We start from the raw sequence: 17154 nt of genomic DNA, 5'->3' as shown, positions 1-17154 counted from the left end.
TCATATCAGCAGATGGCAGAGTTAAGATAGATGTACAAAACCGAATAACCCAAGGGAAAAAATGCATCCGAATACTGAATTCATTAATGTGGTCTAATAAAATAAAATTGCATACCAAACTTCGCGTATACAGAGCAATTGTAGAACCAATTACCACATATGGTGCCGAATGTTGGACGATGACAAAGAATGAACGAGATAAAGTAGACGTTGTGGAAATGGATTATCTTAGAAGGTCATGTCGAGTATCGAGAATGGAAAGAATCAGGAATGAGGAAATACGAAACCGTACAGGAATTAGAGATACTCTTTCAGATAGAATACAAGGAAGGCAATTACAATGGTATGGTCACGTGATGAGAATGGAGGAGGAGCGGTGGCCAAAAAAAGCCTTAATGTATGTTCCGCCAGAAAGAAGGAAAAGGGGAAGAACACCAAATTCCTGGAGAAGAGAAATTACAAAAACAATGCAATCTAGAGGCTTAGAAGAGGGGGATTGGAGAGATAGGACAAGATGGAGGCTGAACTGCGGGAAGCGGCAATCGCCGTAGGACCCCCGTTATATGATGATGATCCCTTATATTGTTGATATCCTTCTTAAAAGTTGCAGGTCCTTTTGAATTTAAACACTTAATTCCTTAACTATATTTGGTCAACAAACATAATATCAACCTAGGGTAATATTTTCCGAAATACTGTTAACCAAAATAACTATTCTTGATCTTATTACGTTTATTTCAATCTGGAAGCTTCATTTAAAACAAGACCCCTTTTACGAACCTCTTCGATTTCTTAAAACACGCATATCACGAGTTTTTAGTAATGTTACAAGTTAAATGTGTGAATAATCTAGTTCCATTTCCATCCAGAGCACCTACTCTGGTCAAGTCTTATATTTATAATTTCTTCTAAAATATCACATTGATGTTGCTGTCATCGGTGCCTCATTGGCATCTCCTGGACTCGATAGCGCATTGGCTGATTAGTCTACTCTCGTCTTATCTTTAATCGTTCATCTTGTGATTCACTTCCACGTTGGAGGTTGCTTATCAATATAGCTATTCGTATTTTATTAAAATGATGTCACTTTTAAAAAATCGCTTTTTCTTAAAAAAACACAAAAATGTTCATGCATGCTGCTTACATGGTAATATCATTTGGACTGATTTGATGTCTCATCAATTTGATCACATAGAATTAACAAGAAATATGTATTTTTAATCCGGTGCAAAATTTGCTCACTACAAACTCTAATATACTCCATTTTGAGCCATTTTTAGATGCTTTTTAAGGGTTTTATTTATAATAGTGAAATCAACTACTTATATTTACCTTTCAGTTTTATTTTGGCCTCTTAATGCTGACTCAAAAGCTTTCCATCAATCAAAATCAAAATTTGCTCACTACAAACTCTAATATACCCCATTTTGAGCAATTTTTAGATGCTCTTTAAGGGTTTTATTTATAATAGTGAAATCAACTACTTATATTTACCTTTCAGTTTTATTTTGGCCTCTTAGTGCTGACTCAAAAGCTTTCCATCAATCAAATCACGCATTTGATCATCAGATTTAACCAAACTTTTCATCAGTTTTAAAATGCGGCGATTTTCTCCTCACGTCTACAATATACTCAACCATATTTTGTCTAAAGTAGAGCTTAATGTGCTGCTATATTTGTTTTACCAAAAACAGCAAAAACCGGGTGTTTGGAAAAGTATTTAGCATTTACTTAAAACATTTATTTTTAAGATTACTATTATGTTATTATAATATGACCTATTTAGTTATATATTTTAATTAGTTATTTCATTTAAAAGCTACTTTCATACTTTTAACTCATAATGTTTTTAATATCGAAGAACCACCTTTGTCGTTTATTCGAAAGCCCAGGTACGCTTTAAAACGATTAATTTTCTTGAAATCTTATCTTAAGTACCTCATTTTTAAAAATGGAAACGCATACGCTATTCTAGCAAAAGCTCGAGATGACAGTTTTAAATTATTACGGTTTACCCTACATTCGGTCGAAAGATCTTTGGACCTCCTAGCTAAGGGGATTTGTCCCTATGAAATGGGCAGTAGCTGACAAGTACTCGAGGTGATGAGACCTGTCTATCGCCTAAGATGTTATTTCTCCTCGCCGTGGTGCTACATGCCAATTGACATATTTCAACAAATGGTAAGTGAGCTACTTTCTGAATTGACAATAATTTATGAGTTATGCCAATCAATTGCTAATTTTATTCAAAGTATTATTTTGCTAATTTTAGCAAACTAGTTAGTTTAACTTCTACGTTAAACACCGGGTCAAATTTGATGTATTTTCGGGAAGCTTTAATCACTAAAAATGATAATAACCTAAGTTTTGTTACTGGTTGTCCAGCTATGCGATTTTGTAGCAAATATGGTAAAGACTTTGTGCCATTTCCGTAACGAAATCAAGCATGAAACTCTAGCCGATTGCTACAGATGTATCCGAAAATCTCAATTTGCCGATCTCATTCATCTTTGAGACTAAACTGACAGAATATTATTCAAATTTAACTTAACCTTTCAAAGAATTTTAAAGGATATTATTTTACGATTTATAAAACGATTCTTGTAATTGATTCATGAATCATCATCATCTTTCTGGCTTTTTAACTATGTATGGGTTGTAGCCTCCTCAATAATTCCATTCCAGTCTTCCTTATCTATCACTTTTTTTAGGCAAAAGTATATTTCCATGTCTCTCATGTCTTCTCCGATATTATGGTGTTCTCGTTCTTCCTCTGCCCAATCAATCTATCACCGAACATTTTTCTTATTGCATTTTTTCCGCAAAAATGATGTAACTTTAATATTTTTCAATAAAATGAGCAATAGCGTTAAAGACACAAAAGTTATGTGTACTGTTACGTCATCAACATTATCGTATTATGATTTGTCATACCATAAAACTCCTGACTTTAATTTTTTACGTTCTTACATTCAAAATCTTATATCTTTTTTATTATAAATATTTTATGGAAGCAAGTTGCTTTCGTCGATAATATTTCGATACCAAGAATCTTCCATTTCAGTTTATCCTATTACTTACGGACCACTTCATATAAACAGCTCCATTCAATGCGTCCTAGCACTGAAATTTTTTCACGTTTATTTTCGCATAACTTCAAGAACTTGTTAGTTTAACCCAATTAATGATCATCATCATCATCATTCTGGCTTTACAACTCTGCGTGGGTCCTAGCATCCTCAAGAATTTCTCTCCAATCATCCCTGTCCATCACCTTTCTCCGCCAAACACTTATTTCTATATTTCTCATGTTTTCATCCATGTTATTAAGGAACCTTATTTTGGGCCTTCCTCTTCAGTTCATTGACCAATGGGTCTAGCAAGTAGCGTTTTTCTAGCTGGGTCATTTTGTTCTATCCGCATTACATGCCCTATCCACCTAGATGTCCTACCTTAATATGTTTTACGATATCTGGTTCCTGGTATATTCTATAAAGTTCGAAGTTGTATCGTCTTCTCCACACTCCATTGTCATTCACTGCTCCATAGATTCGCCTTAGTCCTTTTTTTCGTAACATCCTAACATGTTTTCATTATTTTTGTTAGAGTCCAGGTCTCTGAATTCACAATTAAATTCACAGATTTTGTTTTGGACTTTCTCGGCGGAAAGAACATTCGACTATCCTCGTATATGCGTGTAGGTAAATCACTTTCTTTCGTTTCCTTACATATGCGTGTACATGTACAAAAAGCAACGAGATTAAATGCAATAAAAAGCATGAAATAGGACACCCAATTTTTTATCCGGCCCTTTCCTACGGAGTTTGAAAATGTGGCAATTGCTTCCCGGGAATTTTTTACTACCGTATTAATCCTTAACGGACGAAACGAAGGGAAATGGAGTGGATTTTCTCGTCGACAGAGATTTGTTGTCGGCGTACCACCCTCTCATTGCTGCCACCCCATGTAGAGAGGATGATATGCTCAAAACGCAATCATACTTTATTCATATTACAATTACAAAACTCGCAGCACAATTGCTTGCTAAATATTTTGCCGCAAACAGAAACAGATATTATTACAGAGACGGAATAATAATTTCTTCTTTAATCTATTTTATTCAAAATTCGTTAAGCATTGAGTAACTCCGTTAACCTAAAATACACCTGCACAGTCTAATAACTATACGTAGTAGAGTATTCATCTACCAAAACAGTCTAACAGTTAACTGATTTGTTTCGTGTTTACCCGAAAATATGCAAATATTTTACAAAATATGCATACAAATAAATAAAAAAATCGTAAAATAGTAACAATTTTATTTTAAAAAAAAGTGTACATAACTAAATATTTCCTACTATTCATTACGATTTACATTTATTTTAAGTAACTACATCATTTTTAAGTATGAATAAACTTATTTAGAATTATGGTAACAATAAATGACCAAGTGGTGTTCAAAATTTTCTAACAAAAACTTGTGGCTTCTGTCTGAGTACATATATTTATATATGGAAAAACTTCGTTCAACATCAACTGATGTAACGGGAGCATTTTTCAAACTAACCAAAACATTTGGTTCTAAATTAATTGTTTCCGAAATATTTCCAGCTAGAACACTGACTACTTCAGAAAGAATATGGTAACCTTTATTTTTTTCCATAGTAGACATCCTAACGTTCCGACAACATGACGCAAATTCTTTTATTGATGCTGTACTTTCGAACAATGACAGTTTTGGTGATTCTAACTGAGTAATTGTTTTTTGAACAAAACTAAAATTTGATTTTATAAATGAAAGTTCTTGTTGAAGCAAGTTACTCTGAAAAGTTTGTTTAGAATCCAAAAGAGATTGGGAACTTTCATCTGTTAACGTATCAATTATGTTCTTTATTTTAACAAAATGATCTGCATAAAAATTAGCTGCTTCTAACCATGTTCCCCATCGCGTTAAAATAGGTTGTGGTGGAAGAGGAATGTTAGGTAGCATTTCTTTATAAAGTTGAATTCTTATAGGAGATTTAAGAAATACTTTTTTGACACTGGATATCATGGTATTTACAAGAGGAAACTTTTTTCGTATTTCCTCTGCAACTCTGTTTAATCCATGTGCTACACAAGTAACATGTATTAAATCTGGGAAAAATATTTTTAAATTTTGTCCTGCTTTCACCATATAAGGAGCAGCATCCGATAAAATAAGCAGTAATTTACTGCTTATTTAGATACTTACAATTTTGCCACAGACTGAACAGTAGATTTTTCCCATATCCATAGACAGCTCTTTATAAGGTTTAATCCAAGTTGAAGCACTGGTTGTTTTAGGCATTATAAAATCACAATCTTCCTTTTTGTTACGCACAACGAGTGTTTACGCTTTGAATATCAAAACAAAAATGATTTACAAATCTGAGCATCAAATTAGAAATGTTTAGGTACCTAATTCAATAAACTGGGAGATTTTGGAAAATCCCTAAATTAGGAACAAAACTATTAGCCGTTTACCTGCTGTTAAGATACAATAAATTGTAGATAGATTTGGGGATTAGATCATAAAATGCAAATGAGCGAACCCTTAGCGATTATCCAATAACTGAATGCCTCAGTGACCGAGACTTTCTAAGAATGTTGAGGGCTACTTAAATTGATCTTCTTTGAAATTGTAAATGTTTTGTACCTGTAGAGATTACGTATGGTATGTTTAAAAATTTTCAAATACAGTATAAAAATCTGAACTTTTATGCACTTTATGCAAACTTTTATACAAATATGCCAAAATATGAAATATTTGCATAAAATATGCACAATATGCAAAATATGCAATATGCATATTGGCGAAGTCTAGTGATGAGTATATATGCCTTATTTCAGTGTTTTTTCTAAACTTTGTCTTAGGGTTGCAATCTGATGAATTGTCGATTTACCACCTCTGAAACTAGCCTGGTATATTCCTACTATTCGTTCTGCAAATGATGTCATACGGTGATATGATTTTTACATTTTTATTCCTTACCCTGTTGGTGGTGTTCTCCGAGTATCGTCATACAATAATTGTTACATCTCTCAGCTTTTGCACATTTCATTTCTTACTATCCAGTTTATTTTCTGTGAAATTCTAGCTCTCGATTTTAGTCTATGTTTGCACCTCATTATCAGACCACTGATTCCTTTTTTCTACCCTACTTTTACCCAAAATGTCAACCGATTTCTGCAATACAATATCTAATATTTTTATCCATTACTGGTTAATATCTTCTATTTTGGCCTAGAGCCTCACCTAAGAGCGAGACATATGTCAAAATCAACAAAGTGCAAACTTTACACTAAACAGTAATACGCCCAGTGCTCACTTACGGATCGGAAACATGAGCAACGACGACTCGAGATGAAAAGTTACTACGAATCTTTGAGAAAAAAGTTTTAAGGACCATATATGGCGTGGTTAATGAACAGGGTCTATGGAGAATCCACAGATCAAGATCAAAAGAATACCATCAAAATAAACTGCCTAAGATGGTTGCGCCACATTATGGGGATGGATGAAAGTGATCCTGCTAGAATAACCATGCTAAGGAAATTAACTCAGATATACGGACGAGGTGCAGGACGATTTATAGGACGCAGGAAGGGCTATAGTACCAACTGATGATGGTTAATATCTTCTTTTTGAGAATATTTAGGTTTTCTTTCTTTTTTGTCCACTCCTCTTTTTTTGATTGAATACCCTTTCTTTCCAACGTGACTTCACCAAATAGTGATCACTATATATGTTTGCTCATCTAAAAGATCTAACATACTCTAACAAAAGTGTCTTGCATAAATGACCATATGATCTACTTGGTTATCCGTTTCATTATCAAGAGATTTCCAAGTTCCCGTGTGTATATCTTGCTTGGAAAATCGTGCCTCACCCATTAGCATACTTTTGCTCATAGCAAAATCTATCCATTTCATTTGACCTATAAAGCTAACTTATTAAAATCTTTTTACTCTTTACGTATTGAAAATTTGTTAGCATAGAAAATAGTCGGTCCGGTTCTGTTTGATTCAACGCTGTCCAGCAGACTTTACATATTCATCAGAGTGAATATTTAGTATTGCGTTTTTGACTGTCAAATACTTTTCGTCGAAACGAAAGAACCTGTCATCTGTCTTTTAATATAAATATTTCGAAGATTTTAATTTTTTAGAAGAGCATTTTACGCTTATCATGAATGTTTTGATCGGGTTAGTTTAGAAAAGATGAAAAAACAAGATTTTAGAAATATTTTTGGAAGTAAAGTTATAAAATTGCTTAAAGGCATGATAAAGGAATGCGTATATTGTAATGTATTGGTAATACAGAACTAATGATTGCTGTTACATAATCAGAGTGATGAACCTGACACTCTGACACTCTGGTATCAATATTTTTTTCTTCAGCAGATTGGTAACCACTCTAAAAGCTCCTTCCATCAGGTAGGAAGACGGAAAAGCTATCAATTTTTTTTTACGGTAGTTCATAGTGCACGACAAGAAACAGGTATAGCTTTCAGAAGGCAGAACTGTTGATACATCTTTCTGAACTCCATCTTAAGTTGTTCATTATTACTACTAGCGATCAGATCTTGTACATTTCTGCAATGTCACAATATGGCTTGATAATCCAGTGTGATATTTCCATAGTCAAAAATCTCTAAACCTAGTAGTGCAAAACCTAGTGGTTGGGAAACTGGGCAAATTTGCGTCGCCCAATATTTTGCTTTATTAGATTAGTTCTACAATGATAGGCATTGCAGCTAATATTAAATTCAGACTGTCTACTTGTAGCTGCAAGTATTAGATTTAGTAAACAAATTTGTTAAAAAAGCAGTTTGGCTTTCATCTGATTAATTTGCTTTCAAATAGGAATTTTCAGTATCCAAAAACGGTAAAACACTCCCAAAAGGTAAATAGAATCTTGCCAAACATAATCCTTTCGAGAACCAGCATGCTTCAATGTAAGGGTGTACTCTATGAAATTACTCGTCATTTGCTTGACTCAACCGCGCACAGATAATCTAGAATTTATGCTACGCATATTTATGCGTTGCTAAGAATATTTTTCTTGCATTTATGACCAATTATTGAATAGTTTCATGTTATCTGGCATCCAGATATTTAGCTACTAAATGTTATGGATGAATTACGCACTGAATTCCAAACACGCCAGGTACATTTTGTTTCAAACCTTCGCTTTTTTAAATAAGTTCACTTCGCCGAAAATTTGATATGTTTAACCTAACCTCGACAACAACTTCGGTTGCTATACATACACTCTACCAAAATTCTTAAATAAACTTTTTTGAGAACGATTTCCTGAGTGGAAACCGAAACTTCAATTTTTTTTAGTTAAAAACGTAATTATCAATAGTAATACCACTAGTGATTCAATTTTCGCGATAAGTCTGTCGATTTACTTCTAAACGAAACTGAGTTGCTTGAAAACACCACGAGTCCGTAGGACGAGTGGTGTTTTCTTTAAGAAACTCAGTTGAGTTTAGAAATAAAAGACAGACTTATAAGCTAAATTAAATCACGAGTGGTATTTTATTAGACTATTTCATGAACAAAGTGATAGGTCAAAAATTCAGTAGAATGAGAGGAAGGAATTTAGTTAGTCTTTCGTTGTTATTTTCTGCATCTAATTTGTAGTTGCGATCCACACAGAACATCATAAATTTGTCTCCATATATAAGATTTAGATTTTCTTGTGTTACTCGGTATATTTTCTTCAATGTTTTGGTTTATAACTTCGTTTGAAGTACCACCGAAACGACTCATTTTGACGTATACAGCTACAATAATTTTTTTGGCAAACGTCAAACTTTGCTTTGCGTTCGGTATCCATGGTTACGTCGTTGAAAACACGAAGCTGATAGACCAATCAGAATTGAAAGACAGTTGGTGTTTTCGCGATAACACAAGCTGTCTTTGGTTTGTGATTGGTCAGATTATGTGAAAATTTTAAGATGAGTGAAATAGTCATTACAATCAATTGTGGCTCAGTCCCATATAAACACAATATTTAATATTGGAATATATCCCGTTTTACGCCGCTCCCGATTTGGTAAATAATTGGAAAGTCATAATTTAAAGTGCAAAATAAAGTTATTTTAATCAATCACGTAATTATAATGGCCGCCATCTCGACAGTACGAAGCTGATAGACCAATCAGAATTGAAAGACAGTTGGTGTTTTCGCGATAACACAAGCTGTCTTTGGTTTGTAATTGGTCAGATTATGTGAAAATTTTAAGATGAGTGAAATAGTCATTACAGTTAATTGTGGCTCAGTCCCATATAAACACAATATTTAATATTGGAATATATCCCGTTTTACGCCGCTCCTGATTTGGTAAATAATTGGAAAGTCATAATTTAAAGTGCAAAATAAAGTTATTTTAATTAATCACGTAATTATAATGGCCGCCATCTCGACAGTACATTGACAAAATGCTTTTAGTTAAAATCATATACATTACAGTTAATCGGACATCTGATGTAATGAATATCAGTTGATTTCAAAATTATGTTTTTCACACAAACACACGAATAATATTTTCACTGAATATTTATTTATTAACGTAATAAAGTATTTTATATTTTACGTTGCTGCTTGCATATCAGAAGTGCTTTGAAGACGTCCAAGTACTTAAAGCTTTCGATAATTTTTTGTTTTTCTTATTTATTCTCCAAGTCTTGGCACCTTATAAATGAGTACTTTTTACATTATGGTTTCATGTAGGTATATTAAATTTTTGTATTTTCTTTATCATACACAAAGATTACAAAAATCAGTTCTTGATTTTTAAGCTGTTCACCCTACAGTAATTCTCTTCAAACTAGAAGTCAATCCGCATAACTTTCATAGCATGCAAGTTTATTCGTCAACAAAAACCGCATACGACACGAAATTTCATAGAAGAATTCTATGAAAAAATATTCAAAATATTCAGAATAAGAAGTTACCCTTAATAGGTGACAAAATGACACCACCAAAACACCACACAAAATGACAACTTAAAGGACATCATCATCATCATGATGTTGGTCCTAGACTCCTCAAGAGTTTCTATCCAGTTCTCCCTATCCATCGCCTTTCTCCGCCAAGCACGTATTCCCATATTTCTCATGTCTTCATCGATATTATCAAGGAACCTTGTTCTAGGTCTTCCTCTTCTTCTCTGACCAATGGGGCTATAAAGGAGCTTTTTTCTTGCTGGGTCATTTTGTTCCATCCGCATTACATGTCGTTTCCACCTCAGACGTCCTATCTTAATAGGTTTTGCGATATCAGGTTCCTGGTATATTTTATAACGTTCGAAGTTGTATCGTCTTCTCCACACTCCATTGTCATTCACTGGTCCATAGTCCACAGTCCATAGAATTATATGTTAGGACTGGGCGTATTATTACAATACATACATTATAACAGAATAGCATCTGTTGGCCGTGCAAATTCTGCAGTTTATCTCTGCGGTAGTATTAGTTTCAGTGTTAAGGAGCGCTCCCAGGTATACAAATTCGTTCACTGCTTCGATGACGTCGTTTTCTATAACAAGTGGTCGTAAGAGTTGTGGTTGCGTGTTTATTTTCATATACTTCGTTTTGTTGGTGTTTATTATTAAACTCATTTTTGTAGCTGATTCTGTTAAAGCTACATACGCCTCTCGCGCAGCGTTTTCCGTTCTCCCAACAATATTGATATCATCACCATATTCCAGGATTTGCACTTTATTTATTTATTTCTCTTGTTGTTATTAGATGGCGTTGTTACGTCTGTAAATAGTTATTTCGATAATTATTGGCCTACGACGGGATAGATTTTGTTTCGATTCAGAGCAGTGGCATATACCGCTCTGATGAGATCTAAAGAGGTTGAAATACGTATAAGCGGCTTGCCGCTGCCCTGTATCGAAACAAAAATCCAATACCGTCATTATATGTTATATTTATGTATTATTTATAATAGATTTATTATCTATTGAACCAGTGGTTATGATTTGTGACATAATTATTACTTTCACCAGAGCCAGATTGAACAGTATACAGGACACCCCTGGCGCAGCCCGTTATTTGTTTTAAAAAGATTCAGACAGTTCCCCATGAATTCGTACTCACATTTAAGGACATATTTGGATGGAGAAGAATGGTTAATCAAGCTATGAGCCTACTAGACTCGACGGGAATTATTATTATTTTTAATAAATATATAGAATAACACTCTTCTTTGGAAAGGTCACTTTTCTTTCCATTTTTTCAAAGATTCTACAATATACAACATAAATAATAATAATATGAAAATATATTGTTGAAGATCCTCAAGTCCAAAATGACAAATGCCGATATGGATGCCAAGCCCAAGAAACCATCCAACATCTTACCGGTGGCTGCCAGGCATTTGTCGGTACTGATTATAAAGAACGTCATGACTCAGTAGGAAAGATTATCCACCAAGAACTAGCTGACAAATTGGGACTTCTCCAAACCGACCATCTTTCTTATTATCAATACGTCCCTGATAGAATGCTTGAAAATGACAACTTCAAGCTATACTGGGACCGCACTGTGCTTACAGACCAACCAGTGGCCCATAATAGACCCGATCTCATACTAGTTAATAAAATTACTAGGCAAACAACACTTATTGATGTGGCGATACCCAACACCAATAATTTACGTGTTAAATACAACGAAAAGATCGCCAAGTACAGAGATCTAGAAATACAAATCAGGAGACAATGGAGAATGGAAAGTACCCAGACGATACCTATTATTCTTTCTACCACTGGAGTCATCCCGAAGAGCCTCCTAGAAAACATAAAAAAGCTGGGTCTAAATGAACATCTATATAAGATTATGCAGAAAGCTGTGTTACTTTCGACGTCCAGATGTGTACGAAAATTTTTGGGAGATACACCGACATACCAAGTCACCTAGGACTCGATAACATGGAAAGAGTCCCACCAGAGCTCAATCCTTTTGATACCGTAGGTATCTGGGATGAGTGAATTTTCCCCTTAGAGGGAGTGTGAGCCGTATGGCTAAATCTGGATAATAATAATAATAATTCTCTCTACTACTGGAGTTATTCCGAAGAACCTCCTAGAAAATATAAGAAAGCTAGGTCTGAATGAACATCTCTACAAGACCATGCAGAAAGCTGTACTTCTCTCAACATCCAGATGTGTACGAAAATTTTTGGGAGATACTCCAGCATACCAAGTCACCTAGGGCTCGATAACACGGAAAGAGTCCCACCAGAGCTCAATCCTTTTGATACCGTAGGTATCTGGGATGAGTGAATTTTCCCCTTAGAGGGAGTGAGAGCCGTATGGCTAAATCTGGGATAATAATAATAATGTTTATTTACTTCCCAATATACAATATACAACAATGTTACAATATGATAGTTCAACATAATTCAATTACAAATTAATTCTAAGTTAAATATTTTGTACAAACAAATAGTTGTTAGCAAATAAACAAAGAAGAAATTCCCTGATGAACCAGAGGTTGTGCTCAGGGATTACACTCATTTACACTATTCAATATTTGTTCTACAGTACCATTAGGTTGATAATACAAAAAAAATTGTTACAAAGTATACTGTATAGTATTAGTTATATGATGATTTTAATTAAAAAAGATCGCATTCAAAATTTCAGATCCACTGTTCTTGAGAAATTTTGTAAAAATGGATTTAATCATGTTAAATGAGTTGATTTTTTCTTATGTAAGTTTTATACATCTCGGGTAAATAATTAAATATTCTAGGAATGAAGTAAGAGAAATTGTGTTTTCCAATTGATTTATAAGTACTAGTAATTTGGACATAGTCATGAACTTTTCTTCTAGTGCTGTAAGTATGATCTATTGATTTTAAAACATGTTTGTTTTTGTATGTAAGCAAAATAATGTTTAACAAATATAACTGTCTAATACTAAAAATATCTGCTTTCTGATAAAGAAGTTCTGAAGAATATAAGCGAGATTTTTTTAGCATTATTTTCAAAAACCTCTTTTGTAATATTTCAAGTTTATTTAAATGAGAAGCATATGTTCCACCCCATGCTAAAATGGCATATCTAAGACGTGACTCTATCAAAGAATAGTATATTATCTTTAAGTAAGACAAATTAAGAATATTGCTGAGATATCTAAATTTGTATAATAACATTCTTAGAGTTTTACATACCATATCAATATGTACATCCCACTTCAAGTGACAATCAATATAAACTCCTAAATATTTGATGTATTTTTTCCTATTTATTTTAATGAACGCGTTATTATAGCTTAGATTTAATTCCAAAAAGTCGGGTAAATTGTTTTTGTATATTGAAAATGGTATGAAATAAGTTTTATCAGTATTAACTGTCAGTAATTTCCTATTTAGCCATTCTAGAACCTTTATAGTTTCTGTTTCTGCTAAAGTTTTAAGTTTTTCCCAAGAATCACTAGTGTAAAGTATGACAGTATCGTCAGCAAAACAAATAATCTTTCCATTTATTATGGAGAACAATTTCCGAAGTTGAAATCGAAACGTGAAAACAAATGTATTTTCATTTCAAATTGTAGTTAATTCACATCAAATAACGTAGATAACTAGATAAATTTCACGAAAATGTAAGGGAGGTTAACAAATTCACAAAAAAAATCAATATCATTGTTGGCGACCAAAAAAAAAATACCATGGAGACTGCGGTGATTGAGATTTGAAAATGTTCGTGGCTCTCATCTGATTCTACATTACTACAATTTTAAATCTATAACAATACTTTAGTAGCAAGAGCGATGGAATGAGATATCAAATAGGCAAATTAATGAATTACTATTGAATAACATACATTCTGTTGTTATTTTAGTTACTAATTATCACCGACCGGTTTGTTTTTCTACAGTATGTCACTCTAATAAAAATCAGTAGATAATTGGGCCGAACAACCCGGGACAGAGCAGGTATTGTGTTACCAATTGTAACACAATCGGTACGCGGTACACTCGTTAATTAATTTATTTTTCCATGAAAACAGTGCAAAACACTCATTAATATAAATAATTTCGAATTAAGCCTCGACGATCGGCTGCCGATTTTGTTTAACGATTTTAACTGTCCTGTATTGGGTTTCTCACTTGGATTAATTACAGATTTTCGGTCTCATTAGTGCATTTTCCTGTTCATAGCAGAGGTGGAGGACTAACTTGTGAATTGGTTCAAAACTAAAGTGAACAAGGTTTACACCAAAAAGATTATCTAAACATTACAAAACTATAGCGGCATATTAATAAATATGTACGGGTCAAAAGAATATACACCAGAAATAAGAAATAAGGATAGAGAAAGGCGAAAGTTCGTTAACTTAAAAGTGAACTAGAGGCTCCCAAAATGTTGTTTTTTCGGTATTGTGGTGAACATAGCAGCTTCTTCCTCAACTTGCTGCCTCTGTCTTTCGATTGTCACGTTTTTTATCTCTCGGGGAATCTTCTTTGATTTTCCGGTCCCTCATTGTTGCCCGAACTCCGGTAATCTATATAGTTGGTGAAGTTCCTTCATCGTTTCCTTCTATTAGACCGAAGAAAGTTAAAAGTTTTTTTAACATCTATGTTCTTTCTTGTGCCTCACATGACCGTACCATATCAATCATCTTGTCACACTAAATAACTTGTGGCTTGCCATAAAACAACAAAATATCTCATGCACTTGTTTAACCAATTTTAAATATGGTTAAAGAATCCTATGAAGACAAATTTAGCTATGGAAGAACACAGAACGGCTGCTCAGAAATGTTTTCAGTTAACAAAAGGCTAAAAAAGGGTTGCTGCATGTCACCAACCTTTTTTTAAAATAAATGTCAATGCTGCACTGAAACAATGGACAATAAACTGTAATTCTATTGGATTTTCGATCATTGGAATTAGGTAAATTTCACTCTTATTTCCAGATGACCAGGTTGCCATTCCCGAACATACGGACGATGCAAACTACATCATAAGGAAATTACTAGAAGAATCCTCAAAATGCCCCAACTGATAACAAACTTCTTCTTCTCGTGCCACTCCTAGCGGAGATTGGAAATCATCATGGCCACTGCGACTTTGTTAGCAGCGCGCCTAAAAAGTTCAATCGAACTACACCCGAACCATTCACGTAGATTACGAAGCCACGATATTTTTCTTCTTCCCACACTTCTTTTGCCCTTAATTTTGCCCTGCATGATATTTCTTAAAAGTTCGTACTTTTCACCTCTCACAATGTGCCCCAAGTATTCCATCTTTCTAGTTTTTATCTCATTTAGAATTTCGCATCTTTTGTCTAAAGTTTGGAGTACTTGCGTGTTAGTGACGCGGTCCATCCATGATATTCTGAGAATGCGCCTATAGCACCACATCTCGAAAGCTTCGATGTTTTTTGTGGTCAACTGTTTTAGTGTCCAAGCCTCTACTCCATACAACAGGGTAGAAAAGACATAACACCGCAGCATTCGTATTCGTAACTTTATATTGATATCACGATTGCAAAAGAGTTTGCGCATTCTATTAAAGACTGATCTAGCGATTTCTATTCTACATCTAATCTCTTTTGTTTGATCAGTATCGTCTGTGATCCAAGCACCTAGATATTTGTAACAGGACACACGCTCAATCGTTGTATTGTCTATTACAAGATTAGCTCTGATGTTCTTTGATTTCGTGATTACCATAAATTTAGTTTTTTTCAAATTAATTTTCAAGCCGTAACTGTTACAGTATATATTGAGACTTTGAACGAGATGTTGTAGTTCTACTAGCGTTCCCGTTAGGAGAACCGTATCGTCAGCATACCTTATATTGTTGGTCGTCTCACCATTTATTATCAGACCAAGATCTTCTTCCTCGAGTGCTTGTTCACAAATAGCTTCACTATACAGATTAAATAAAAGTGGCGACATGATAACAAACTAGAGGAAATAAAAGAACAGTTCTTAGAAGACCTAGAGCAGGCCTACAGAAGATGTCCCAGAAATGATACTAAGATTGTATTAGTTGACATGAATGCAAGAATAGGACGAGAGCGAGTTTTTATGCCCACGATAGGAAAGCATAGCCTACACAATATAATGGATTACGACTGATAAACAGAAACACTAAATATGACAGTCGCTAGCACCTATTTTGTACACAAATACATACACAAGGTAACCTAGACCTCTCCTGATGGAAGAACAACGAGTCAGATAGATCACATCCTAATAAATTCAAAGTATGGAACAGACGTAATCAACTGCAGAAGTTATAGAGGCCCAAACATAGACTTAGATCATTGCCTAGTGATCTCAACATTGAGGGCTAGAATTTCAAACACCAGTTAAGAAAATAAAATGGATAGAAAAAAATGAAATGTGCAAAATCAGAGAGATGTAACAATTGCAGAACGGTACTCAGAAAACACCACCAACAAGCTAAGGAATCAAAATATAAATGAAGAATGCCAGACAGATATAGACTACTACTGGACCAGAATAAAGGAACATTGAAGCAGCAGCAAAAGATGAAGTAGGAACAGAAAATTGTGTTCGTAAAAATCATTGGTTTGACCAAGAATGCAACAAAAGAAAAAAAATAAAGTACTTACAGAAAGATGCTTACCCGACAAACTAGAACTAAGTAGAGAATTACCAAAGAGGCGAGACGAAAAGAGGATACACAAAAGAAAAAAACAAAAGCACTTAAATAAGGAACTTAAATATATAGAAAACCTCAACAGAGAGAAAGAATTCAGAGCATTCTATAAGAAACTTATAGGTCAGAATGGCCACCTATTAAAAACAAGGAAAGATGTATTGAACAGATGGGTGGAATACTTTAACCAGGCACTTAATATAGAGGAAGAAATCCTGGAAGACAAAAGAGATGAGGTAAGGGGATCAGACGAGTGGGAAGAGAAACCACCAATGATTCTTGAAGTTAAAGATGCAGTTAAAAAACTAGCCAGAAACAAATCACCCGGAATAGCTAATCTCCCAGCGGAACTATATAAAGAAGGTGGCCCTGATGCCATAGTGGCATTACAGCAGCCCATAAAAGAAATATGGACACAGACCTCAGACAGAAAAGTACTAAGGCGAATCTATGGAGCAGTGAATGACAATG

General features: G+C 34.1%; 1 protein-coding gene across 28 annotated transcripts in view; it reads left to right on the top strand.

Annotated features, from left to right (window-relative positions):
• Positions 1-17154, top strand: part of trol (terribly reduced optic lobes) — a 1082793-nt gene that overhangs the window by 511958 nt on the left and 553681 nt on the right. The window lies entirely within an intron of this gene.

The sequence above is a fragment of the Diabrotica undecimpunctata genome, chromosome 6 (genome assembly GCF_040954645.1).
Source record: "Diabrotica undecimpunctata isolate CICGRU chromosome 6, icDiaUnde3, whole genome shotgun sequence".
NCBI classification, from domain to species: domain Eukaryota; kingdom Metazoa; phylum Arthropoda; class Insecta; order Coleoptera; family Chrysomelidae; genus Diabrotica; species Diabrotica undecimpunctata.
The sequence above is the reverse complement of the archived record's forward strand: the minus strand, read 5'-3'. Positions and strand labels throughout refer to the sequence as shown.